Source organism: Hyperolius riggenbachi, chromosome 10 (genome assembly GCF_040937935.1).
Source record: "Hyperolius riggenbachi isolate aHypRig1 chromosome 10, aHypRig1.pri, whole genome shotgun sequence".
NCBI classification, from domain to species: Eukaryota; Metazoa; Chordata; class Amphibia; order Anura; family Hyperoliidae; genus Hyperolius; species Hyperolius riggenbachi.
In genome coordinates, this window is record NC_090655.1 from 149,784,637 (window position 1) to 149,812,204 (window position 27,568).

The 27,568-nt window shown below is 42.7% G+C and overlaps 2 protein-coding genes across 4 annotated transcripts in view; one reads left to right on the plus strand and one right to left on the minus strand.

The window, feature by feature from the left end:
• LOC137536528 (synaptotagmin-15-like) overlaps positions 1-27,568 on the minus strand; it is a 373,040-nt gene that overhangs the window by 266,081 nt on the left and 79,391 nt on the right. The window lies entirely within an intron of this gene.
• LOC137536527 (GRIN2-like protein) overlaps positions 1-27,568 on the plus strand; it is a 310,455-nt gene that overhangs the window by 188,479 nt on the left and 94,408 nt on the right. The window contains exon 1 of one of the 3 annotated variants that reach the window (XM_068258744.1): positions 22,455-22,633. The exons of the other annotated variants lie outside the window; for them this stretch is intronic. The gene's annotated coding sequence lies outside the window, so the exon portion shown is untranslated. Of the gene's footprint in view, positions 1-22,454; positions 22,634-27,568 lie in introns of those variants that run through there. 3 annotated transcript variants of the gene reach the window in all.

Genomic DNA, 27,568 nt, shown 5'->3' on the forward strand with positions numbered 1-27,568 from the left:
CCTGCCAGTGTTGCCAACCTTTCACGTTATTTTTTATTGACAAATACCTAAAAATGTACTGACAAATATTATTTTTACTGCCAAAATTTCCCCACTAAATGCACATAAGAGACACCGTTTCACCAGTAAATGCACGTGATGACAGACAGCCTTTCATCAGTAAATGTACATAATAAGAGACCGCTTTTCCCCAGTAAATGCACATAATAAGAGACCGCTTTTCCCCAGTAAATGCACATAATGAGAGACAGCTTTTCCCCAGTAAATGCACATAATGAGAGACAACTTTACCCCAGTAAATGCACATAATGAGAGACAGCTTTTCCCCAGTAAATGCACATAATAAGAGACCGCTTTTCACCAGTAAATGCACATAATGAGAGACAGCTTTTCCCAAGTAAATGCACATAATGAGAGACAGCTTTTCCCCAGTAAATGCACATAATGAGAGACAGCTTTTCCCCAGTAAATGCACATAATGAGCGACAGCTTTTCCCCAGTAAATGCACATAATGAGAGACAGCTTTTCCCCAGTAACCCGTACAGTCATGGAAAATTCTTTTTGAGCCTAGAGCACCCCAGGAAAGCCCTGTATAGTGGTCTTGTGCACCTTCCTCTCTACCTTGCTTTTCCCCAGTAAATGCACATAATGAGAGACAGCTTTTCACCAGTAAATGCACATAATAAGAGACAGCTTTTCACCAGTAAATGCACATAATAAGCCCTTTAGGCAGTGAGTGACCAGGAGCCCCTTTAGGCAGTGAGTGACAGGGAGCCCCTTTAGGCAGTGAGTGACAGGGAGCCCCTTTAGGCAGTGAATTACAGGGAGCCCCTTTAGGTAGTGAGTGACAGGGAGCCCCTTTAGGCAGTGAGTGACAGGGAGCCCCTTTAGGGAGTGAGTGACAGGGAGCCCCTTTAGGCAGTGAGTGACAGGGAGCTCCTTTAGGCAGTGAGTGACAGGGAGCCCCTTTAGGCAGTGAGTGACAGGGAGCCCCTTTAGCTAGTGAGTGACAGGGAGCCCCTTTAGCTAGTGAGTGACAGGAAGCCCCATTAGGCAGTGAGTGATGGGGAGCCCCTTTAGCCAGCGAGTGACAGGGAGCCCCTTAAGCCAGTGAGTGAAAGGGAGCCCCTTTAGCCAATGAGTGACAGAGAGCCCCTTTAGCCAGTGAGTGAAAGGGAGCCCCTTTACCCAGTGAGTGACAGGGAGCCCCTTTAGCCAATGAGTGATAGGGAGCCCCTTTAGCCAGTGAGTGACAGGGAGCCCCTTTAGCTAGTGAGTGACAGGGAGCCCCATTAGGCAGTGAGTGACAGGGAGCCCCTTTAGCTAGTGAGTGACAGGGAGCCCCTTTAGCCAGTGAGTGACAGGGAGCTCATTTAGCCAGTGAGTGACAGGGAGCCCCTTTAGCCAGTGAGTGACAGGGAGCCCCTTTAGCCAATGAGTGACAGGGAGCCCCTTTAGCCAGTGAGTGATAGGGAGCCCCTTTAGCCAGTGAGTGACAGGGAGCCCCTTTAGCTAGTGAGTGACAGGGAGCTCCTTTAGCTAGTGAGTGACAGGGAGCTCCTTTAGCTAGTGAGTGACAGGGAGCTCCTTTAGCTAGTGAGTGACAGGGAGCCCCTTTAGCTAGTGAGTGACAGGGAGCCCCATTAGGCAGTGAGTGACAGGGAGCCCCTTTAGCTAGTGAGTGACAGGGAGCCCCTTTAGCTAGTGAGTGACAGGGAGCCCCTTTAGCTAGTGAGTGACAGGGAGCCCCTTTAGCTAGTGAGTGACAGGGAGACCCATTAGGCAGTGAGTGACAGGGAGCCCCTTTAGCTAGTGAGTGGCAGGGAGCCCCTTAAGGCAGTGAGTGACAGGGAGCCCCATTAGGCAGTGAGTGACAGGGAGCCCCATTAGGCAGTGAGTGACAGGGTGCCCCTTTAGCCAGTGAGTGACAGGGAGCCCCTTTAGCTAGTGAGTGACAGGGAGCCCCTTTAGCCAGTGAGTGACAGGGAGTCTCTTTAGCTAGTGAGTGAGGCTCACTATTGGTCGCCGCGGCGCCGTCTGATCGAGGTCTGACGGCTAGAGGGAGGGAGGTAGGGAGCGGCCACAGCAGCGACTAGAGCGGGGGGCCCAGGTCCACCAACACACAGCCCCCGGGCCCCTCCCCTGCCTCTTCAGGAGGCGGGCCCGGTCGCCACGGCGACCCCTGCGACCGCGGGCCCTACGCCAGTGACAATGACCCAAAACATAAAGCCAGGGGAACAATGGAATGGTTTAAAACAAAACATATCTATGTGTTAGAATGGCCCATTCAAAGTCCAGATCTAAATCAAATCGAAAATCTGTGGCAAGATTTGAAAACTGCTTTTCACAAACACTGTCCATCTAATCTGACTGAGCTGGAGCTGTTTTGCAAAGAAGAATGGGCAAGTATTTCAGTCTCTAGATGTGCAAGGCTGGTAGAGACATACCCTAAAAGACAGGCAGCTGTAATTGCAGCAAAAGGTGGTTCTACAAAGTATTGACTCAGGGGGCTGAATAATTACGCTCACCCCACTTTGCAGTTATTTATTTGTAAAAAATGTTTGGAATGATGTATGATTTTTTTATGCACTTCTCACATGTACACCACTTTGTACTGGTCTTTCACTTGGAATTCCAATAAAATTTATGCATGTTTGTGGCAGTAATGTGACAAAATGTGGAAAACTTCAAGGGGGCCGAATACTTTTGCAACCCACTGTATTAACCAATTATCCCATCAGTCTTGGTTTTATCCTCTTAAATTTGTCCTCTCTTTTATCTTAGAACAAGTCTATCGAAAGCATTCATACACACGTGACACCTCATAGACGAGTGTCACGAGTAACAATAATGTTCTATTCGTTTTATGAAGTTTCAATTATTTATATACCATCATTTTTATGTTTTCTTAAAATATGTTTACTGCATGGTTTAGACATTGACATCTTTTACTGTTTAGATTCTGTTTTTATGTTTTTTATGTTACATGGTTTTTAATCCACTGTCCTTGATTAAACAAATCAATTAACACACCTGTTGGTTGATTTACAGCTTCTTGTAACAACACTGGTATCAATTACATGTTAAACACACACTGCGTGCATTTCCCTATCTATACCAGCAGGTGTCAGCAGCGCTCTTATCAGAGTTTCCCCAGCAGCAGAATGTGTTCCATAAAGGGATACTGTAGGGGGGTCGGGGGAAAATGAGCTGAACTTACCCGGGGCTTCTAATGGTCCCCCGCAGACATCCTGTGTTGGCGCAGCCACTCACCGATGCTCCGGCCCCGCCTCCAGTTCACTTCTGGAATTTCTGACTTTAAAGTCAGAAAACCACTGCGCCTGCACGCCCGTGTCCTCGCTCCTGCTGATGTCACCAGGAGAGTACTGCGCAGACACAGACCATACTGGGCCTGCGCTGTGCGCTCTTGATGACATCAGCGGGATCGAGGACACGGCAACGCAGGCGCAGTGGTTTTCAGACTTTAAAGTCTGAAATTCCAGAAGTGAACCGGAGGCGGGGCCGGAGCATCGGTGAGTGGCTGCGCCAACACAGGATGTCTGCGGGGGACCGTTAGAAGCCCCGGGTAAGTTCAACTCATTTTCCTCTGACCCCCCTACAGTATCCCTTTAAACTGTTGCTGCACTTATTAAATTTTAAGAATGTTTAGAAAATGTTATAAGTATCTTTTTAATTTAACCTTATTCTCACTACCAGAGTATCCCCTGTCTAAACCAACCTCCCCTCTTCCCTTAACCAACATGTCCGCTGCGGATGCGGATGCGGAAGTGAGGACAGGCTCTGACTCACTCCGCTCAATGCTCCGCCTTCTCGGACGACCCGCACATGCGCACACCGTCCGGCGGCCATGTCACCTCTGTCCCACAGTCCACCTTGCTAATACATTTAGTTCAATGCGACTCTCAGTTCGTATTAGATTAACTAGCCACCCACCGTTCCCCGACTACTTCCACCCCACTGTCCACCTTATTTAAAGCTGATCAGTTACAACAGTCCGGCACAGAGATGCCGAGTGATCCCTTGACTCCATGCTGGTGAGTTTAACAATATAATAATGCGCTCCTTCACTTTTACTGTATGTATACTCCTGCACTCCTCCCCTATCAACTCCCAGGTACCAATATTGAGTTCTTTACAATTCAACCTCCTCCACCTGTCGCTACTCATGACAGGTTGCATAAATTTGGAGTTTTATTGAATAAAGAAGCTTTTTCAGTGAAAGCTGACCTTTGTGTCTACTTGAGGGAGGAAAGTCCACCACTGCCTCCCATTTTAAATGGTTTTTAATTATTGTAATTATTTTATACTTACCTGGCACCTCTGTTCAAACATTTGTTTATGTAGTGTGTAATGTGTGCCATAATTCTTTTTGTAATCTGTAAATAGTTGAATGCGTTGCCACATCCGCCTTGAGTTTGAGTCATTGGTAAATATTTTTTCATCTGTAAAATACCTCATGCTGTATTGTCAAAAAACTGAGCGGTTCTTGCCTTTTTCATGATTGGTAACTCAGTAAAGGACCAGCCTTTTAAGCGTTGCTATCATATAAATCCGGCATAGCGGGGTCTGAACCCTCTATAACAGTAATTATAGATTGACGGTGTACCTTGAAATGAATCAGAGCACTCAGTATATGATTTTATATAAAAAATTGTATTTTCTTATCATACAGCATATATACAAAATATGAACAGTTCGAAGTAGTGTTTCCTTCTAACAGCATTCCATCTCATCAAGGCTTTATAGCCAAGCGATCATCAATCTTAGTACATTCAAAAAAGAATATAACAATTGTGTTATGTAGAATAAGATCAAACGTAGTCTCAATAGCTGCATATCTAGTAGCTGTGTAAAACTTGTAGTAATCTTCTTAAAGAAATAGCATAAAAAAATAACTCCTAAAAAAACTTCTTGCTAACATCTTAACAGAACTTAATGCTGAAAAATTAATAAAGTAAATCACCAGAATACTAAGCATATTACCTGTTCTCTGTCATCCTTTCAGCATCTAGGACCACGTGTGGGAAGGTAGCTGCCTTGTGTGTCTTCTCAGGAGATTGTTGGGCTTCTGCAAACTATGAGCTTTCAGCTCCTACTTTTATAGTGATTGGATACAATATGGCTGCTTAATCTGGAATTTCCCTGGATCCCAGGTTCTGATTGGCTAAAGCTTCCGTGCGTCAATGCTTTATCATGTTTTGAATACCTAAATCATAATATTATTGTATATAAATTCTGATTAGGTCATTTTGGACGCAGTTAATTAAAAATGGACGTCGCCAGCCATCTTGTCTGCTGGTTGACTTTTTTGACCCAGACATTGGACTTCCAAAAACATTAAACAATGTAATTTATGATGCATTTCTGATAATATGTCCATCTGCTAATGAGTTTGGAATGTGTGTCTTTTTTCCCAGAAATAAGATTGGTCAGGTTAACACTGTAACCAGACCTGTGAGAGTCTTCAGCAATTTAAGGCTTATTGAAGCATACAGGGCTTTTAATATACTCATTTAAATATAAAGCTTATTATATAATTCTTCTTATAACAATTAGTCATATAAGAAATAACTGCACATTAAAATGTAATAATATAAAATCATGTTCTATATATTTGCCTTTCTTATGAATACATATAATAACTTCAACCGGCAGATCTCAGCATTTCCTCATCTTTAACTGATTGGGAAAACCTGGTTGGTTGATTGGGAAAACCCCTTATTGTTTTATTTTTTTATAAGGCCTGTTCCCAAAACATCATGTAATATCAGCTAGCTGAGACTAGAACACGTCAACAATCCTCCAGAATCATAACAATCTCACAAGAATGTTTTACTGTCTCATCTATCACTGGTAGAATCCAACTTTTAAATGAATTTCAAAGTATTAAATTATATTATATAGGGTTTAAAAAGAACTATTGCTTTCTTTGGAAGGACGGTATTGATTATTAATATCTAGATTAATAATAATTATGTGTAATAAGTAAATGTATATATATATATAAATATATATATATATATATATATGTGTGTGTGTGTATATATATATATATATATATATATATATATATATATATATATATATATATATATCTGCTGCAGTAATGTGAGTTTTAAATGTGTTTCTTTCCAGTCTACTCACAGAAGCATCTATAACCTTGACATTTGAAAGATGCTTGTAGCATAACAAAGAATGTACTACACACAGAGAATTAAATGTGTGCATTAAACACCAAGTGAACACCTGACATAACTGGCTAAGCAAATTTGGCCTAATTGGCTATTCATGAGGCAATGCTCATGCAAATATGCATTCGCTTTCGCATGCCAACTTATGCAGGGTCAAAAACCAATGCAATGCGGGTGGTGGATGGCTCATTCCAGGTGGTGTGAGCCCTGGAGTGGGCCGTCTGCGCCTGTCCTCCCCCCTCCCCTGGAGTGCTGTGTGTGAGCCAGCCCTGATCTCCAAAGCTCAGTGCGAACCATGCTTCATTCCTTTCCTTTTCAAATGGCATTGGTTTTGGTTTTCGACACATTCAATTCTCTGTATAATAACAAAGAATGTTTTGGCTTCTAACTAAAATAATCCAATTATGAGTTTTACTGCCTGGAATATGCTGAGATGTCACAGAGCAATATCTTAAAAAAGTACTCTAACTTTACAGTTTACAATGAAATTTTGCATAGAACATTAAAACTTAAAACATACACATACTTTTCCTGCATAAATAAAACCGCTAGAATTCTGACAGTATTTTCCTCCTTTTTTAGCAATTCTGAAAGAGTTTTTCGCATTTACGAACATTTGGTAAAAAGTGCAGTAAAAAGTGTGGTATTTCAGTAGTAAGCATGCGGTAAATAAATAATAGTAGTCTCTACTTGTCTTCCATAAGTTAGCATAGTCTTTGGAAGTTTTTTTAAAGGGGAGAAGGTGTATCTGATTATGTAGTATCCTATGGAAAGTATATTTATAGACATCCCCTATAAAAAAAAAAATCCAGAAAATATTTGGAGTTTATTTTCTACTATTCTTTTCTATTACACAGCCTGGATAGGAACTCCACTCAAAAAACAATAGGAACTCCACTGAACTCTAACTCCAGTTACTGTAAATATGTTAATTAACATAGTAGCGCCCGCTAGTGAAGTTTCGCGTTCACGATACTTCACAAGACTTGTTTTAAAGGAAATAAATATGGCATCCTCCATATCACTCTACACTCCTACTCCCTTTAAAGAGGAGCTGTCAGCCATACTATCTCAGAAAAAAAACCACATATATAAGTAGATAAATACTTGCTCTACTTACATAACATATGCATTGCACTGTCCATATTTTGATTTTAGTGATTTATCTATAGAAAAAAAGAGAAAATCTTTCTTAGGATTCTCCATTTTACCTGTCTATCTTGAAGCAAATCCTGATGCCATTTCCTCCCTTACTCTCCTCTGCCTGATTCTGTATGCATTGCCCGCCCTCCCCCAGTCTTCAAGCACTCCCACCCAGGCTCTGCAATAAAAAGTGCATTGTCTGAGCATAAGAAATATTGGCCAATCAGAGAGGAACATGGGTGTGGGAGGGGAAAACAGGAGGGAAAGAGGCTTCAGCCAATCAGGCTGCATTCGTTAAGTCTAAGAGGAAAGTAAAGAAGCAAAAAAAGACAACCCAGCATGCCCTGCAATTTCCTTTGTGCGGCAATGTACCAAACAAGAGTCAAGTAAACTGGGGAATGATCATTTATCAACAAAAAAAGTAATAGTGATTTTTAACTTTTGGATTGCCTGGTTAGCATCCTTATTACTTGTTTACCAGATAAAAATAATTGATTTTTGATTTTATGCCTGACAGTTACACTTTAACCTCCCTGGCGTTATGATTATTTCCAGATTTAGTCTAAAAGCCGTGGAATTTTTTCACAAGCTTTTAGATCCTAAAAGCAAAAAGGATTGCCACTCTAAACTGTGGATTTCTGTGCTTAGCTATAACTCAGGATTACTGCTAAGGAGGTAAACAACAACTTTTTTTTAAATTTTGATTCTGTACATTACCACAATGACTTTTAAATGAAAAAACTCAGGTGCAATTGAAGTGCAGACTTTCAGCTTTAAATCAGTGGAGTGAACAAAAACAGTTGCATAAAAATGAGGTAACTAAACCATTTTTAACACAATCCTTTCAGTGGTGTAGCTAAATATTATGGGGCCCCATAGCAAAATTTTCAAGGGGCCCTCAGATGTAGGCACTCTTTAGCTTTGCCACCTTCCCCTACACTATGGATATGAATTAATTGACAATTTAGATTATCACACTGCATATAGTCACTCGTACTGAGGGTGGATGAACGCAAGAAAGTTAAAGTGAATACATCAAGTATCACCTGGGCCCCCTGTGCTCCAGGGCCCCATAGCAACTGCTATGGTTGCTATGGCTATTGCTACGCCCCTAAATCCTTTCATTTTAGGTGCTCAAAAGTAGTTGGACAATTGACTCAAAGGCTATTTCATGGGCAGGTGTGGGCAAGTCTGTTGTTATGTTATTATCAATGAAGAAAATATAAGGCCTGGAGTTGATTTGAGGTGTAGTGCTTGCTAATGCTAAAGATTTTGCTGGGAACAGACAACATGTGGTCAAAACTGCTCTCTATGCAGGTGAAAGAAGCCACCCTGAATCACTTCAGCGTTCAGTCGTTTTTCACCTTATGCATTCGAGCAATTTTCACCTCCCATTCATTCGCCAATACCTTTATCACTACTTATCACAATGAATTGATCAATATCTTGTTTTTTCTGCCACCAATTAGGCTTTCTTTGGGTGGTACAGTACATTTTGCTAAGAATTATTTTTCCTAAATGAATTTTAAGAAAACATTAAAAAAATTAATGATTTCTCAGTTTTCGGCCAGTATAGCTTTGAAATAATACATACTATCATAACTAAAACCCACATATTTTAATTGCCCATTTGTCCCGGTTATTACACCATTTAAATTATGTCCCTAGCACAATGTATGTCGCCAATATTTTATTTGGAAATAAAGGTGCATTTTTTTAGTTTTGCGTCTATCACTATTTACAAGCTTATAATTTAAAAAATAATAGTAATATACCCTGTTTACATGTATATAAAAAAAGTTCAGACCCTTAGGTAACTATTTATGTTGTTTTTTTTTAATTGTCTTTTTTTAAAATTAAACATTTTATTTGAGTATGTTTTTGGAGCTTGGAAGGTAAACAGTTAATTTTAAATGTAATTGTTTGTGGGTTTATTTTTAAAAAATGTATGTAGATGTAGTTTTACTATTTGGCCACAAGATGGCCACAGTGAATTTTTTTTGTTCTGCAAGCATAACAAGTACGCTTACAGAAAGTGCAGAGGGGACGTAACCCATTCATATTCCCATTCATCTCCCCTCTAAGTCCCCTTGATCGTCAGCATCAATGAGATGCCTGCGTCACATCTGAAGTAACTTAGACACACATTACTTCTCATTTGCGTACTTATAGTGTGCTAATAGGAAATAATGTGTGAGGACATCTTGTGGCCAAATAGTAAAATTAAACCTGCATATATTAGGGACTGACATTTTTTAATATGTATGTCAAGAGGGTATATTACTGTTAAATTATGTGCTTATAGTTAGTGATGGACGTAAAACTGAAAAAATGCACCTTTATTTCCAAATAAAATATTTTCGCCATACATTGTACTAGGGATATAATTTAACCACTTAAGCCAATCTGGACGAAAATATTTGTCCAAAAATCGCCACTCAAAGGCAATCTGGATGAATATATCAGTCCTGCAGTGTTGCTGCCCTTGTGCATGCATATCTGCCTGCACGTGGCTCATTCCCCGCTGCTATTACAGATAATCGATTGCTGAAGAGGAACCAGTGTTCCCCTGAGGCAAACAATTCCCTGCAAATGAATCATTTGCCTCCAAACAGGAGGTATTTGATTCATGAACCAAACAAAAGATCTTGCTCTCCCTGGTATTTTCCAGGAGAGTGCTTAGTGCCACCTAGTGGCCAAAAAGTAAAATTAAAGTACACAACACATACAATGGAAAAAAAAACACAATACACACTAAATAACTGACTCTGCCCATTAACGAAAAAAATAAAAACACACGTTTAAGAAAATAAATAAAAAAACGAAAGTTTAAAAAAATACATAGATAGTTACCTTAGGGACTAAACTTTTTAAATATGTATGTTGTGGAGGTATATTACTATACAACTTATTACCTTGAGCCCATATCGCTTGTAATTAGTGATGGATGCAAAACTGAAAAAATGTACCTTTATTTCTAAATAAAATATTTGCGCCATACATTGTACTAGGGAAATATTTTAAACGTTGCAATAACCGGGACAAATGGGCAAATAAAATGTGTGGATTTTATCCACAGTAGTATTTTTTATTTTAAAACTATAATGGCTGAAGACTGAGAAATAATGATTTTTTCCATTTTTTTCTTATTATTCCTGTTAAAATGCTTTTAAAAGTGGCTGAATGGAGTAATGGTTAAGGGCTCTGCCTCTGACACAGGAGACCTGGGTTTGAATCTCGGCTCTGCCTGTTCAGTAAACCACCAGCACCTATTCAGTAGGAGACCTTGGGACAGTCTCCCTAACACTGCTACTGCCTATAGAGCTCGTCCTAGTTGCTGCAGCTCTGGCACTTTGAGTCCGCCAGGAGAAAAGCGCGATATAAGTGTTCTGTGTTTGTTTGTTTGTTTGTTTGTTTATTTGTTTGTAGAATAAAATAATTCATAGCAAAATGTACCACCCAAAGAAAGCCTAATTGGTGGCAAAAAAAACAAGGTATATATCATTTACGTGTGGTGAGTAGTGATAAAGTTATTGGTGGATGAATGGGAGGAGCACTGACAGGGGAAAATTGCCTTCGTCCTGAAGGTGAAAACACCTGCGGGCTGAAGTGGTTAAACATTGCAATAACCGAGACAAATGGGAAAATAAAATGTATGGCTTTTATCCACAGTAGAACATTTTATTCTAAAACTATAAACAATAGGAGAGGGCATGCATCAAGCAACAAGTGAAACCTGATATATCTGGATTTTGAAACCTGGCCTAATTGGTTTAATCAAGAGGCATAGTTCATGCAAATTTGCATTTGCTTTAGCTTGCCAGAATATGCAAGGTCTTACAACTAATTACACCACAAAATTTTGCCCTGCAGGGATTAGTTCGTGCTGCATTTAGCACTTTACCAGGGGCGCCACAAGGAGGCCCCTCATGCCCCCATGAAACGGGGAGCCGCATAAACAGAGCTCCAAGCCCTCTCGGTGTAATTAGTTGTAAGACCCTGCATATTCTGGCAAGCGAAAGCAAATGCAAATTTGCATGAGCAATGCCTCTTGATTCAGCCAATTAGGCCAAGTTTGCAAAACCAGATATATCAGGTTTAACTTGGTGCTTGATACACACACCCTCCTGTTGTTGATATGCTACATTTCTGTCCCTTTTGGAGGTGGATGGCTCTCTTCCAGGGAGCCGTCTATGCCTGTCCTCCCCCCCCCCCCTCTGTGGTGTGATGCGTGGGAGCCACCCCTGAGCTGTAACCAGCTTGGGGAAACCCATGCTTTGCCCCCCTATTCCCTGGGCATGGGTGGTCTCCTCGCGGCGCCCATGTGAAGTGCTAAATGTTGCACGGACTAATCCCCACAGGGCAAAATGTTGCAGTGTAATTAGCTGGTAAGACCCTGCATATTCTGGCAAGCGAAAGCAGATACAAATTTGCATGAGCAATACCTTTTGATTATGCCAATTAGTCCAAGTTTGGCCAAGTTTAGGCCAAGATTCCACGGATAGTTGAATCAGCAAGCAGTTACCAGGCAGCAGTGAGCAGTTACCAGGCAGCAGCAAGCAGTTGTGAGAGTTTGAGAGGCATTTCACTGCCTATCAACCGTCAGTGGAAAAGAGGCCTTAACCAGCTTGGGGTGGTCCATGCTTCACTCCCCTTTCTTGTGGTGCTCCCAAGTCGAGCTCATATGGCAGTTTTTAAATGACATACATATATGCAATGCGTTACAAAGTAGGTACCTATCCTTTGGGAGGCAGGTGTGGATGGCTCTTCCTGGCTGTGGTAGCGCTTGGGGGAGGGGCCGTCTGCACGTCTCAGTCTCGTCTCCCCCCCCCCCCCCCCCCTCCAGGGGGCAGCTACAGGGTTTCTGAGGAGTGAGAGGGCTTGGAGCTCTGTTTATGCGGATCCCCGTTTCATGGGGTCATGGGGGCCTCCGCCCTCGTGGCGCCCCTAGTAAAGTGCTAAATGATGCGCGGACTAATCCCCACAGGGCAAAATTTTGCGGTGTAATTAGTTGGTAAGACCCTGCATATTCTGGCAAATGAAAGCAAATGCAAATTTGCATGAACAATGCCTCCTGATTCAGCCAATTAGGCAAAGTTTGCAAAGCCAGATTTATCAGGTTTCACTTGGTGCTTGATGTACACACCCTCCTGTTTAAAACTATTATGGCTGAAAACATGGCTGAAAAATAATGCATTTTTTTCAATGTTTTTTTTTATTTTTCCTCTTAAAATGCATTAAGGATAAAATAAATATTAGCAAAAAGTACTACCCAAAGAAAGCCTAATTGGTGGCAAAAAACAAGGTAGGTGGTGGCTGGATAGTGTACTGGTTAAGGGCTCTGCCTTTGACATGCGAGACCAGGGTTCAAATCCTGGCTAGGTCAAGTACCTATTCAGTAAGGAGTTCAAGGCAAGACTCCCTAACACTGCATGGTGGCCTCCTGAGCGCGTCCCAGTGGCTGCAGCTCTTGAGCGCTTTGAGTCAGAAAGGAGAAAAGCGCTATACAAATATTCAGATTATTATTATTATTATTATTATATCATTTTGTTGTGATAAGTAGTGATAAAGTTATTTGGGAATGAAAGGGAGAAGCGCTGAAATGTCCATAAGGTGAAAACCATCTGTGATGTATGATATGTAAAATGTGATGTAGAATATGTAAAAACTGTATTTTTTGCTTAACCTATTTTGGTTCCTGGACGTAGAAACTACGTCCAGGAACCATGTGCGCTCCCGCGGCCGAGAGCGCGCGATCGATAGTTAGCCCAGAAATCAGTGAATCTGGCCATGGTGCCCGATCGCTGATTGCTCTCCCCCGCAGAAAAAGTGACAGCTTCTCTAGGAAGCTTCGCTTTTTCTGGCTGTTGCGTCCCCATTCGTCTCTCTAAGCGTATGTTACGCTTAGAGTGACGTCATGTAAACAAACTCATGTTGTGGCCAAAAAGTAAAACTACAACTAAAAAAAAATAAAACTCAACACACATTTACATTATAAAACTACTGTTTACATCCCACCCTCCCAAAAATACCCAAATAAAATGTTTAATATAAAAAAAAAAAAAACATTACAATAAAAAAAAAAAAAACATGTAAATATTTACCTAAGGGTCTAAGCTTTTTAAATATCAATGTAAAGATGAAATATTTCTATTTTTTTTTTATTTTAAACTTGTAAATAGTGATAGATGCAAAACGGAAAAAATGCACCCTTATTTCCAAATAAAATATTGTCGTCATACATTGTGATAGGGACATAATTTTAACGGTGTAATAACCGGGACATATGGGCAAATACAATACGTGAGTTTTAATTATGGAGGCATGTATTATTTTAAAACTATAATGGCTGAAAACTGAGAAATAATGCATTTTTTCAGTTTTTTTCTTATTCTTCCTGTTAAAATGCATTTACAGTAAAGTGGCTCTTAGCAAAATGTACCCCCCAAAGAAAGCCTAATTGGTGGCGGAAAAAACAAGATATAGATCAGTTCATTGTGATAAGTAGTGATAACGTTATAGGCTAATGAATGGGAGGTGAACATTGCTCAAGTGAAAACGACGGAACGCGAATGGGTTAATGTATTTTGTTCCTGCTTTGTTTGTTTGTTGTGATTGGACCCTGCATTGATTGAGTTACTGGAGTCAGGTGGGGATATACTATTGTTCTGTTGTGTGTTAGCAGACTTGCATTGTCCTTATCACTTGTATAACATGATAACATTTGAGGTGTTTGTTGACAAGCCTGATATACTGTCTGGTCAGAGGGTCGAGACAGTCAGTTGTGGTGTCAGACAGCCAGGTGAAAGCTGTATGCTACTCAATGGATGTAATTCTGCTTACAAAAGGCTCGTACACACGTCTGACTGAAGCCAACGATGGGTCCGTCGGCACCTCCCGCTGGGCGGGTTTTCAGCAGACAGTACAGCATGTGTGCAGTCTGTTGGCGGACTGATAAGGCTGTTTCTGAACGATCAGCCGGGCGACTGTACACACGCTGTACTGTCTGCTGAAAACCCGCCCAGCGGGAGGTGCCGACGGACCCGTCGTTGGCTTCAGTCAGACGTGTGTACGAGCCTAAATGCTTCAGAATAAAGTGTTCATCATCGGATTCCATGTCTGCTCACTGTTTACAGACAATTCTCATGTCATATCATGACACCATCTGTGGGCTGAAATGGTTAATATATTGACAACTCAAATCAATCATTGTATTGTTTCTACTGTGTGTTTTTTGTGCAGTAAATGTTGACACACTGCATCAGACTATTAACAATAACTTCCATGTCCCTCTTTCCCTTACTTGATTACACTTTAAACTATGGCCTGGATATTAATGCACCATTGCTAATTACATCTGCATAGCTGATGCTTTTAATTACTACCTTGGAATGAAAACAGAGAGAGCACACAATAGACTCACTTTTGTTTTCAATTTGTTACAAAAGCCACTAGGAGAATTATTCTTTAAAAATGATTAAGCAAATGTTTCAGATCTACCAGCAGTTATAGCCGAGAGTGTGCTGTGGGTGGCACTGCTAATCCACACATAACCTCTAAGGCTCAGGACTAATTCACAGTGCTCAGTTGCATTGAAGAATAATTCTGCATGTCAACTCACTACCTATACAATTACATGGGCCTGTTGACAGTACTGTGTTGTAATGGATTGCTTTACTCTAACTTGCTTCGTGCAGGTTTTTGTATTAAAGTCTATATCCAGTCTCCATTGCAGTTCACACTCATTATAACATGTGCGTTATGCAACCGACCACTGTACTTGTGATAACAAATACGTGAATGCAGGTAATTTCGGCGCAAGTGCCGCACTGATCACAATGCTAATTTCCTTAGCAGGTAATTTGGGGGCTTCGGAGTTACCAAACTCTGATGGTAAGCGCAAAATTGCGGCTATTGTCAGCGCCTGGCAATAGCTGGTGCCAACAAAAAAATGAGGGCACCGGACATCGGACTGGTAGCAGCAGCGGCAAAGGTAGCACAGATGTCGGGGGATTTTGCGATGGGGGAGATCAATTAGGGTTAGGCATCAGTAAAAGGAGGGTTTGTGTGTGTTAGATTTAGTGTAAACTATCGGCATATATTGCGGCGGGAGGTTGATTAGGAATAGACATCAGTAGAGGGAGTGCCCGTGGGAGAACATGGTTAGGTGTCAGTAAAAAAAAAAAAAAGCTGTAAAAATTACCAATATTTTACTATCAAAATTAGCAACTGACTATAGTGAAATATCGGTAATTTTACCAATATTCCACGAGCAGCTTTTCCAGGTGCCCAAATTACTGTGGCACCCTTTTTACAGTACATGAATGCCTTATTAGTAGTGTCAGTGTTTACTCCACGGCTCCACTGTTTAATGAGTCACTGAATCAGTGATGATGGAAATGAGACTCTTTTTTTTACTTGGCCCAGGTCACTAACATGCTAAATGCAGCAATACACTGTTAGAGTAATAGTTTAGACAACCAATATCATATCTGATATTGATCTACCCAATCTACCAACTCGCACCAGCAATACACTTGTGATGAATAGCGGAAAAGCCGCCGCGTGTTCTGACAGTAAGGCGGCTGATTCCGCGTCTGATGCGGCGGTTTGTCTGCGTCAGCATGCGTCTGGGTTATCTGGAACTAATGGTGCACATGGGAAGAATGGCGTGGGGGCCGCCGCATGTTCTGACAGTAAGGCGGCTGATTCCGCGTCTGATGCGGCGGTTTGTCCGCGTCAGCATGCGTCTGGGTTATCTGGAACTAATGGTGCACATGGGAAGAATGGCGTGGGGGCCGCCGCATGTTCTGACGGTAAGTAGAGTTGGGCCGAACGGTTCACCTGCGAACGGTTCCATGCGAACTTAAGTGGTTCGCGTTCGCGTCCCGCAGGCAAACTTTTGCGGAAGTTCGGTTCGCCCCATAATGCACCATAAGGGTCAACGTTGACCCTCTACATCACAGTCAGCAGGCCCAGTGTAGCCAATTAGGCTACACTAGCCCCTGGAGCCACTCCCCCCCTAATAAAAGGCAGGCAGCGGCGGCCATTACGCTCACTCGTGTGCCTGCGTTAGTGAGAGTAGGGCGAGCTGCTGCAGACTGTCTCTCATAGGGAAAGATTAGTTAGGCTTAGCTTGTTCCTGGCTGCATACCTGTTCTGTTCAGTGAGCCCACCATACCTGTTCTGTTCAGTGAGCCCACTGGATACCTGCATACCTGTTCAGTGAACCTGCCACTGCATACCTGTTCTGTGAACCCACCACTGCATACCTGTACTGTGAATCCACCACTGCATACCTGTTCAGTGAACCCACCACGCATTCCTGTTCAGTGAACCTGCCACTGCATACCTGTTCTGTGAACCCACCACTGCATACCTGTTCTGTGAACCCACCACTGCATACCTGTTCTGTGAACCCACCACTGCATACCTGTACTGTGAACCCACCACTGCATACCTGTTCAGTGAACCCACCACTGCATACCTGTTCAGTGAACCCACCACTGCATACCTGTACTGTGAACCCACCACTGCATACCTGTTCAGTGAACCCACCACTGCATACCTGTTCAGTGAACCTGCCACTGTATACCTGTTCTGTTCAGTGAACCCGCCACTGTATACCTGTTCAGTGAACCCGCCACTGCATACCTGTTCTGTGAACCCACCACTGCATACCTGTTCTGTGAACCCACCACTGCATACCTGTTCTGTGAACCCACCACTGCATACCTGTACTGTGAACCCACCACTGCATACCTGTTCAGTGAACCCACCACTGCATACCTGTTCAGTGAACCTGCCACTGTATACCTGTTCAGTGAACCTGCCACTGCATACCTGTTCTGTTTAGTGAACCCGCCACTGTATTCCTGTTCAGTGAACCCGCCACTGCATACCTGTTATGTTCAGTGAACCCGCCACTGTATACCTGTTCAGTGAACCTGCCACTGCATACCTGTACTGTTCAGTGAACCCGCCACTGCATACCTGTTCTGTTCAGTGAATCCGCTACTGTATACCTGTTCTGTTCAGTGAACCCGCCACTGTATACCTGTTCAGTGAACCTGCCACTGCATACCTGTTCTGTGAACCCACCACTGCATACCTGTTCTGTTCAGTGAACCCGCCACTGCATACCTGTTCTGTTCAGTGAACCCGCCACTGTATTCCTGTTCAGTGAACCTGCCACTGCATACCTGTTCTGTTCAGTGAACCCGCCACTGTATACCTGTTCTGTCATTCAGCTACATCAGCCAGGCGACCATATGGGCTGTAAAGCCACCAAAACCTGCACTCTCGCCATGGTGCGCACCAGTCCAGCACGGCCGTCACTACACAAACAGCTGTTTGCGGTGCGTTACACGGTGAGTTTGGGGTGTCAGTGTGAAGCAGTACCTTAATTACACTACCTGATTGATGTATACACATGCAAGATGTTTTAAAGCACTTTAGGCCTGTCATTTAGCATTCAATGTGATTTCTGCCCTTAAAACGCTGCTTTGCGTCAAATCCAGATTTTTCCCGGGGACTTTTGGCATGTATCCCACTCCCCCACCTGGGGGTCCAGGTGTTAGACCCCTTGAAACATCTTTTCCATCACTTTTGTGGCCAGCATAATTTTTTTTTTTCAAAGTTTGCATCCCCATTGAAGTCTATTGCGGTTCGCAAACTTTTCGGGGAACCAAACTTTCCGCGAAGGGTCGCGAACCCGGTTCGCGAACCGAAAATCGGAGGTTCGGCCCCACTCTAACGGTAAGGCGGCGGATTCCGCGTCCAGTGCGGCGGTTTCCCCGCAGCAACATGTGTCTGGGCTGTCTGGAACTAGTAGTGCACACAGATGGAGAGCTACGCGTGTGCGCGCTGCAAGACAAGCTCTTTATACCAATAGGAGGAAGATCAGCTGATCAGGGCGGTCAGCTGATTCCTGCTCAGTCAGTGATTGGTTGATGGGAGCTGGGCGGCGCTTTACTATACTGTATATATCTCCTGCTGTTCAGTTGCTGGTTGTCTGGCGTTGCGAATGCCTATGTGTTAGCACTCAGACCTTAGTCAGATCCTTCAGTGTGGTGGAACCAGGAGGACCTGGGAATCCACACTTAGCCAGTTACTGTATATCATCTGTGTTATTCTCTAGCATAGTTCCAGGGTGTTGAGATCACGGCCCTCACACCCCAGACTAGGAATACTGTATATCATCTGTGTTATTCTCTAGCATAGTTCCAGTGTGTTGAGATCACGGCCCTCACACCCTAGACTAGGAATACTGTATATCATCTGTGTTATTCTCTAGCATAGTTCCAGTGTGTTGAGTTCACGGACCTCACACCTCAGACTAGACTTTGTTCTGATATGTGTTATGACCTGTAGCTTTCCTGACTATTCTTCTGTTCTCTGATTTAGTACCTTGCATATCTGATACACTGTTGCCGTCCCGGCCTGTCTGACCTTCTGGCTGTCACCCTCCCTCAGGGTGTTCAGCCTTCCCGCAGGGGTCCCCTGCTCTACAGAGGGGACACTGCTCCTTGTCAGTCTAGGACTCCCTCTCCAGGTGTCCTTGACTGCAGTAGAGTCTTCTCTACTTATTGGACCACCTGCTACCCCGGTGGTCCAAAGGTTACTGTTGCACCAAAACACTTACACACTCAGCTGTCTAGAGGTTAGACATATTTGATTAATGGCGATTCTGCAGATCCCCAATAATCAGGTATATCTGTATTCTTGGGGATACTGCAGATCACCAAGAATCAGATGCTCTCTCTGGTTGCTGACACCTATCGTTACAACACTGTTAGATTGGTAATAATTTAGATAGACAATCTATATCCATCTGATTAGGGGCATTTTCAGGCATAGGCATTACAGGCCACTGCCTGGAGTGCCATTGGTCCAGGGGGGCGCCAAGCTTCTGATTAAGCCGCACCCCCTGAACTAAGCCCTGCCTCCTGGACAAAGCCATGCCCCCAAGGTTGTTTGTACCACCTTCTGTCCCCTGTGCCTCCTTCTGTCTGCCTTTGTGCCTCCTTCTGTCTCCCTTTGTGTCTCCTTGTGCCACCTTCAGTCCCCCTGTGCCACCTCAACGCTCTGTGCATCCAGAGATGGATTAAAGTGAATTGGTGCCCTAGGCAAGCAACGACTTTGGGCCCATGCTTTATGGCCACCTATCTTTTTTGGCAAGTTTTGTTGGGGGTTAGCATAAACAGGACCCTAGACTCTCTCCAGGCCCTAGGCACCTGCCTAAACTGCCTTGTGGAAGATCTGGCTCTGTGTGTGCCCCTCTGTGCGTCCCTCGGTCCCACTGTACCTCCTTCTGTCTCACGTGTTGCCTCCCTCTGTCCCCTAGTCCCACTATCTGTTCCTGTCCCCCTCCTGCATTCCCCCAGTCCAGTGTGTAAAGGCAGAGAATAGCGCAGAAGAGCTGTGCTCTGGAGTGCTCCCCTCTGGAGTCCAGTGCTGTGCCTGTGTAACCATCCTGTCTGTTTTCTGCTCCCTCTAGTGCTGGCTCTCCTCATGAAGTGTGTAATCATGCTACATGCAGTAGGAGATGCTGGGCACTAGAGCAAGTAATGAGCCAACAGGGGGAAGCATAGCACTGGACTCCAGCGGAGAGGTGAGAGCACAGCCTCTTCTGCACAATATTCTGCATTTACACACTAACTGAGTGAGTGCAGGAAGGGAGTGTGCAACAAAAAGCGACATGATCAGCGGGTTGTTTGTATCTCAGTGACTCCTTGTATTATGCATCCACCCTATATGGCACATGGTTTATAGTCTCTAATGTGTGGTGTTTTTATTTCGGGGGGGGGGGGGGGGGTATTAAGCAAATCGACCAGCAGTGAAGATTTTCAATTCGCAGTTTTATTCACAAGATAGTGAATACATAGCCATCACCCAATGTTGGAATCAGGTGTAGCTCTCAGATGTATAAAGCTCTCAGATGCTCACAGCGCTGTAGGATACACATGGAAGGGAGTGTATCTACATTGCAGCTGGTCAAAGCAGCACAACAGACAGTCGCCGCCTCGAACTGTCTCCTGCTCATTGTCAAGTGCAGTGGCATATACCCTAGGAGATAATTTTTTATCTTCTCTTTAACTGCTCTGCGACCACATAATGCCAGTGGGCTGAATTGGTTAAACAGAAGATGAAAAATTGTCTCCAGAAAAAGGACCATAGCCTTATTCGAGGCGACAAGTTGCTTGCAGCATGAGGGCTACTTATCACCTGGCCATCATAAAAAAAGTTTTGAATGCAAAAAAACGAACAAAAATGTTTTGAAAGTAATAAAGAAACAGTTTGGAATATAAAACAAAAGTAATACACAGACGCACATTGCATGCTAATACACTGTAGCCTTATCATTAAGTTTTGATTACATTAGACTAGCTGGAGGAAGCCCCAGATAAGTATAAAATAGTTTTAGTGTACTCGTCTCAGATACACTTTAACTTATTGCACTGAAAAAAGTAGCTGCAGGTGTGTCTTTATTACCACAATTCTTAGCACTGTTGTTAGTAAGTTATTCCTAAGTATTAGCAAATTGTTTTTGTTAAAGGAAACCTAAGGTGACCTGAGATGGGCAAATTAAAAGATTTGAATACTTACCCGGGGCTTCCTCTATGCACTTTTATGTATCCCTCGCCGTCCTCCAGAGCACCTTGTTTCGGTTTCGGGAACTGTCTGAGCCGCGCCAGTCATGCTCTGCTGCGCATGCAAGTGCAGAAGAGCTGACTGGCAGAACTGAGTCAGATTACTGGGACCGATACCTGGCGAACAAGGGCACTCCGGAGGATGGCGAGGGGCACTTCAGTGCTCATGGGGCTGGAGTAAGCCCCGGGTAAGTATAAAATCTTTTAGTGTACTCGTCTCAGGTACACTTTATCGTATTGCACTGAAAAAAGTAGCTGCTTGTGTATTTATTATAAAAATTCTTAGCACTATTATTAGTTAAAAAAAATAAATAAATGAAGGTAATGGAAACAATTGCACCACTTTTAGACCCTAAAATCCGAAAAGAATCATAATGTTAAGGAGGTTCCCCGGCAGATAGGTTGTTGGAAACAACTTGAGGGGAAAAACACAGATCTTATGTGGATTGTGGATATAGGCTGCCTCATATCCACCTGTCCCTTCATGTGATCCCACACTCAATGATGTTGAGATTCAGGTTTTGTGTAGATTATACCACTTTCAAGACACTTTGCTTTTGTTTGCATTGACGATAGTTCTTAATAACATTGGCTGTATGTCATGTACCACTGGACAGTAGATAGAGTAGCCACTGGAACTAATGGGAGTGTTGGACATGTTTCAGTTTAGATGGAAACTAAACATAATGTATCGTTCATGTGTTACTCAAAGTTTCCTTGACTAACTACCGAGTTTACGGTCCGCAACATTTCCCATTAATGCTCCGTCTACTTTGAAATATTTTCTTGAGAGATCCCTTGCTGATAATATAACTAACTTGTGTCTTGCTCCCATGCTCATGCTTGGTAGCAGAGTTTGACTGTTTCTTTTCCAGTTTTAAGCTGTTCTTGTTTCAGTTAATGACTGTGTTTTCAAGCTACATGTGAAAATGATGATCATTAGCACCTGTTTGGTATAACTGGTTAATGATATACCAGAGTATAATTCTACAAAGACCCATACTTTGTGCAAGTGTACCTATAAGAAATGATGCTATTTTGAAGACAACTGGCAAAGGGTAGTCATGCCTAACACTGATTTGTTTTAGATTTTTCTTTTTTAAGCTCATTTTGCATTTTGTATATTGATCAGAATAAACAGCATGTATATTTTTGAAAGAATTTTAAATTTACAGCATTTTTTCTTACTTCTGCCTAAAACATTTGCACAGTACTGTAATCTATGTATTAGTATAACATTCTATTCAATGATATGTGCATTTGTGTGCATTGCTCACTTACACTTTGTAAACTGTGATGAAACTCGTGTCTCCCTGACCTGCACTTCATGCTGGTCATCCCTCGTCTTTATTCTGCGCTCCTCCCTATAATCATCTGAGACGCTAGCTTATCTCCCTCCTCCTCCTGTAACACCATCTTGTCCCCAGTACACAGAGAGGGTGGAAAGGAGGAGGGACATGTGGGCACCTGTGGAAGCACTCTCACTCTCACTCCCTCCTCGTCCGCAAGGACAAAATCACCCACAGTAGCATCACTCACAGCTGTCACAGACAATATCCTCCTTTTCTCCAAGGAAAATCACGTCTCCCATCTCTGACTTCACTGTGTCATCAATAAAACTCAAGGTAAGGACTATTATTTTAAGGATAATATAGAGGGTAGTTTCAAAGTCATACTGTTAAACTCCATTGATTCTGGAACATCAGTACATCAATCATTTACATTTACTCTACAGTGTGTTCTGTGTACTTTAAAGCTTGCTGAACATAATTGGAAACATTGAAGAACAATTGTTTTCCCATTGTTCCATCACAGCTGTTGTTTAGTAGTGATCAGACCTTGACATTACTAAAAAGAGATTGTACTTTTGCAGATGTGATAAACATTTATAATGAACAATAATGAAAGGCTTAATTTTTATGAAATGCTAGATAATTTTTACAATGCAGATAAGTAAGAAAGCACACAATGGTGTTTTTAAAACACTACACTACAGTTCCTGTGATAGTAATAAGTAGAACCAATAGCCTTAAAATATGTATTTATGATATACAACTGAAAGTTGCAGATATTTCAGTAACACATCTAGAAAATGCACAGGTATAATAGCAACATGTCATTAGGACTGCACAGTTTATTATAGCATAGTATAAAAGGACAAATCAAATGTAAATAGTATTACATTGTGGCATAAATATTGTGATGTCTTATTTGTGTGTGAGAGAGATGGTTTAATTTTGACAACATTTTTTTTGACAAAACGAAATAAAATGTATTAAACTGGGCGAGCTGATATACAAATGTTCTGAACAGCTGAGCATATGTACTTCTTTAATGTTCTTATAGATTTAGATATTATATATTTTTCATTATGAAGCCATTTTCTTTAAACATCTATTTTTAGAGGCCAATACAGGTTTCCACTTTACCTTTTGTACACAATTTTTTTTCCTCCTACTTTTTCTGTTAATTTTAGAGATAATACAGCTTGATGTATCAACAGTGGGAGGTAAATAAAGAGGAACTGTAACGAAAATAACATAAGGAATAAAATTGCTTATTTTTTACATTATTCATTTATAAATTATTTAGTCAGTGTTTGCCCATTGACAAGTCTTTCCTCACCCCGATTCATATCTACTGAGAGTTACTTACCTAATCGTCCTATGCTAAACACAGGAGACCTGGGTTCAAATTTCAGCTCTTCCTGTTCAGTAAGCCAGCACCTACAGTATTTAGTAGGAGACCTTGGGCAAGACTCCCTAACCCTGCTACTGCTTACTGAGCGCCCCCTAGTAGTTGCAGCTCTGGCGCTTTGAGTCTCTCTATGAGAAAAGCGCAATATAAATGTTCTGTGTCTTGTCTAAACAACACTGGAAGGACAGGGCTGCATACAGTACACAGCAATATATAGCTAGAGGAAGATTTTCTGATGCTGAAACCTGGAAAATTACAGTAAAAGTGGGTATCCTGAAAAATTGACTGTATTCTACTATATGTCTTTACAATTTCTCTTAAAAAGAAAGAACAGTAAATAATATTGCTTCCATTTTGTGTCCTGTCTTGTCGCTTCCTGTAGAAAAGTTCACCAGAGGTAAAAGGTGGCCAGTGTATTTGTATATTTTGTCATAAATTAGTGCTAGTAGTATTTAGTGCAGATATATCCATAAGATCAAAATATGCTTATTTGACAAATTAAGCTACATACAGATATCAGCAAATCACAAAATGTAAAGGACCACTATCATGAAAAATTATAAAATTTAACTGGTTACTCTCCCACAGGATGAGTATCTACATCCCTGAAAACTGCACTTAAAGGCAGGCCTGGATTTACGTCACAGGAGCCTATAGGCACAGATGTCCTGATACCCTAGACCTCGACCTCGCCTTCCATGAACCCCCACCAGGTCGCAACACAAGTGTGCTGGCTGTCCCAGCACTCGCTTCTCCCTTACCTCCCTTGCCATCATGGGTAGCTACAGGTGCTCCTTAGTATTAGGTAGCCAGAGATACCCTCAGTATTGAGTTGCATAGGGAAGGAGGGAGGAAGGCACTCGATGAGCAGAGTGAGGCGCCTTTCTATCATCAGGCGCCTGTAGGCATGTGCCTACAGTGCCTTATGGTAAATCGGGCCCATTTTAAAGGACAACTGAAGGGAGATGGAATATGGAGGCTGCTATATTTATTTCCTTTTAAACAATACCAGTTGTCAGTTGTCTGGCAGCCCTGCTGATCTATTAGGCTGCAGTAATGTGTGAATAATGCCAGAAACATGCATGCAGCTAATCAAAACAATCATGTCAGAAACTCTTAATCTGCGTGCTGCATGTTTATGGCTAAAAGTATTAGAGGCAGAGGATCAGCAGGATAGCCAGGCAATTGGTATTGCTTAAAAGGAAATAAATATGGCAGCTCTATATCCCTCTTGCTTCAGTTGTCCTTTAAGCTCCCAGGGATGTAAATACTTGTCTCTTCTTATTTGCGAATGGCACATGCGCCCGCGGTGTCATACAGTAGTGCACAGATTGGTGAATGGGAATATATGTTCCCAAAGCCAATCAACGTGTCTAATGTATAAATCTAGAGAAAGTTAGGGGTAGTGAGCCCCTTGAGGCGCGATCTGGCCACCCAATTGGATCACTCGGCTGCTCCCACAAACACTGTGTATGTAATTAAAAGAAGAAGAGAAAAGGGGAGCGCTCTGAGAAAACAGTTCAGCAAGGTGCAGGCAAAAGATGGAATGGTCTCACCTAATCCTAATGTGGCTGGCACAGCGTATGCAGCCGCGATGAGCAGGCGTCCCTCTAAGCCAGCCGGGGACCGGGCTCTCCGTATCGGCAGGGCGGACGTGACGTCACCTTCCCAGGAGTCCAGACGGCAGTTGCTATGGGGACTTGGACGCTACCTCTAACACACGCGTAGAAGCGTGGTGAGCGGCGTCCAGTCCTCCACAGACAGCGGTGTAAACACAGTGGGAGGAAGATAGTGCAGAAAGCACATACACGTGGAGTATAGTAAAATAAAATTTAATAAAAGGACATAAGACCTACGCTTCTACGCGTGTGTTAGAGGTAGCGTCCAAGTCCCCATAGCAACTGCCAAGGGATGGTGACTTCTCCCCACCAACATGCATAAAAGGAGGGAGTGCTGGGCAGTCTCGTGGTAGAATCTTTGAGGCCCTTTTTATAACAAGGGTACACCTAGATGCTCATCCCCAGGTAAATAGATACAGGCAGTTATTTTTTATCCACCTCCCTATTTAGGAAAAAAGTTTAAATGTAAAACTTTTTTGAAAAAGAAAATTAAATTGTATTCTTTCATCCTTGTACTTCTATCTTGTGATGGCATATTCTTCAGTATACTTCTTTTTTAATCTTCTTTGCTTCTTTTTTTCTGTCTTTTCTAAAATCTTGATTGCAGGATTGCCCATCTCCCCCCTCTCCCTGTGACACCTCTGCGGAACCCACCAAAACCACCACTCCACGTCACACCTCTGTCAGGCACTCCTGATACCATTGGACACCACTGCAGCACCATAAACACAACCAAGCATTATTGCCAACTGTCCTTCCCTGTCGGGGCACTACCGCAGTAGAATATGGGGAGCCCCAGCATGTTTAAACAGCCTAACAGGTCTCTCCATTTGGGTTGGTTTATTGGTTGGACCAGTAAAGATCTTCCCTGAGAAGAATTACATTAGTCAGATCAGTAGATCAGTTAGGAGCATTGTTTGCAGATTTAAAGGGTAGTTATGCTGGGGCCCCTTATACTATACTGCTGTGGCAGTACAGTAACTGGAACACTGGGAAAAAGCATCGTTGAATTTTTCAATAAAGGGTTTCATATAAAGTCTATGTAATAACCCTGGCAGTAAATTCAAATATGCTTTTACCAGGATTGCTGTAATAGTTAAGTGTAGGGAACCCAAGCAGAAAGCATCATTTTTATCTATTGCTAGGACTTCAAAATTGATCCCTTAATCTGACCGATGTGAATCCTCCTCTGGTAGAATTATCATTGATCCAATCAATGGACTACTGGGGAACTCTGGTGAGAACGCATTAAGTCTATTGTGGCGGTGTGCACTAGGGAGCAGCGGTGCATTGGTACTGTCGGGGTGCTGTGTTGAGTAGTGGCAATGGTAAGGATGCCTGGCAAAAGTGCACCAGTGCCCAGTGGTGTTGTGGCTGCCTGGTAGCCGTGTGCCATTGGCTGGCAAAGGAGCAGTGGTGTTGGCAGGTCCCACAGAGGTGTGGTGAGGAGCAGTTTTGCGGGGTTTACAGGGCCTGAACTCCAGACTTAGTCTCTTTATCATTTTACTGTGAAATTATTTTTATCTAATCCAGACATAAAGGACCTCGTATAAAAAGGGTCTGACTGTATAACTGATTCTGTTTCTCTCATAAAAGCCTGTCAGATTCTTGTCTACCTGTTACTAAGAAATGTTAGCTTTTGTAAATTGCTACTAGCAAAGCCATAGAACTGCTCTACATTTAGGCTACGTTCACAGTGTGCATTGCAGCATGATGGCTGCATTGTAACACAGCTTGCCACACTGCAGAGCACCACTTCTGTAACATTCACAGTGTGGCCAGTGTGGTGTAGCATAATGGCAAGCGGCATCCTAATGCACTGTATTCAATGTGTTACCGCAAAATGCTCATGTCAACAGTGACAGTAAAGGATACGTTTACCTGCGACCTGGACCCTGGACCAACTAAACATATGCTGAAATGCCCTGACCTGCTTGGTCCAGCATTTCACAAAATAGTAAATTGCTCTCTGCAAGCAGGGAGGTTTCCTACCTCTCTAAAAGAAGGAATCATCAAGCCCCTTCTTAAAAAACCTTCCATGGATCCAGATGCTATGAGCAGCTACAGACCGGTCTCCAATCTCCCCTTCTTAAGTAAAGTTATTGAAAAGGCTGTCTATCTGCAACTTGAAACCAGGCTGTCAGTAAACAACATCCTGGACCCTCTACAATCTGGCTTTAAGAAACACCACAGCTGTGAAACAGCCCTCATCCAAGTCTGCAACGATCTGCTCATGGCAAGGGA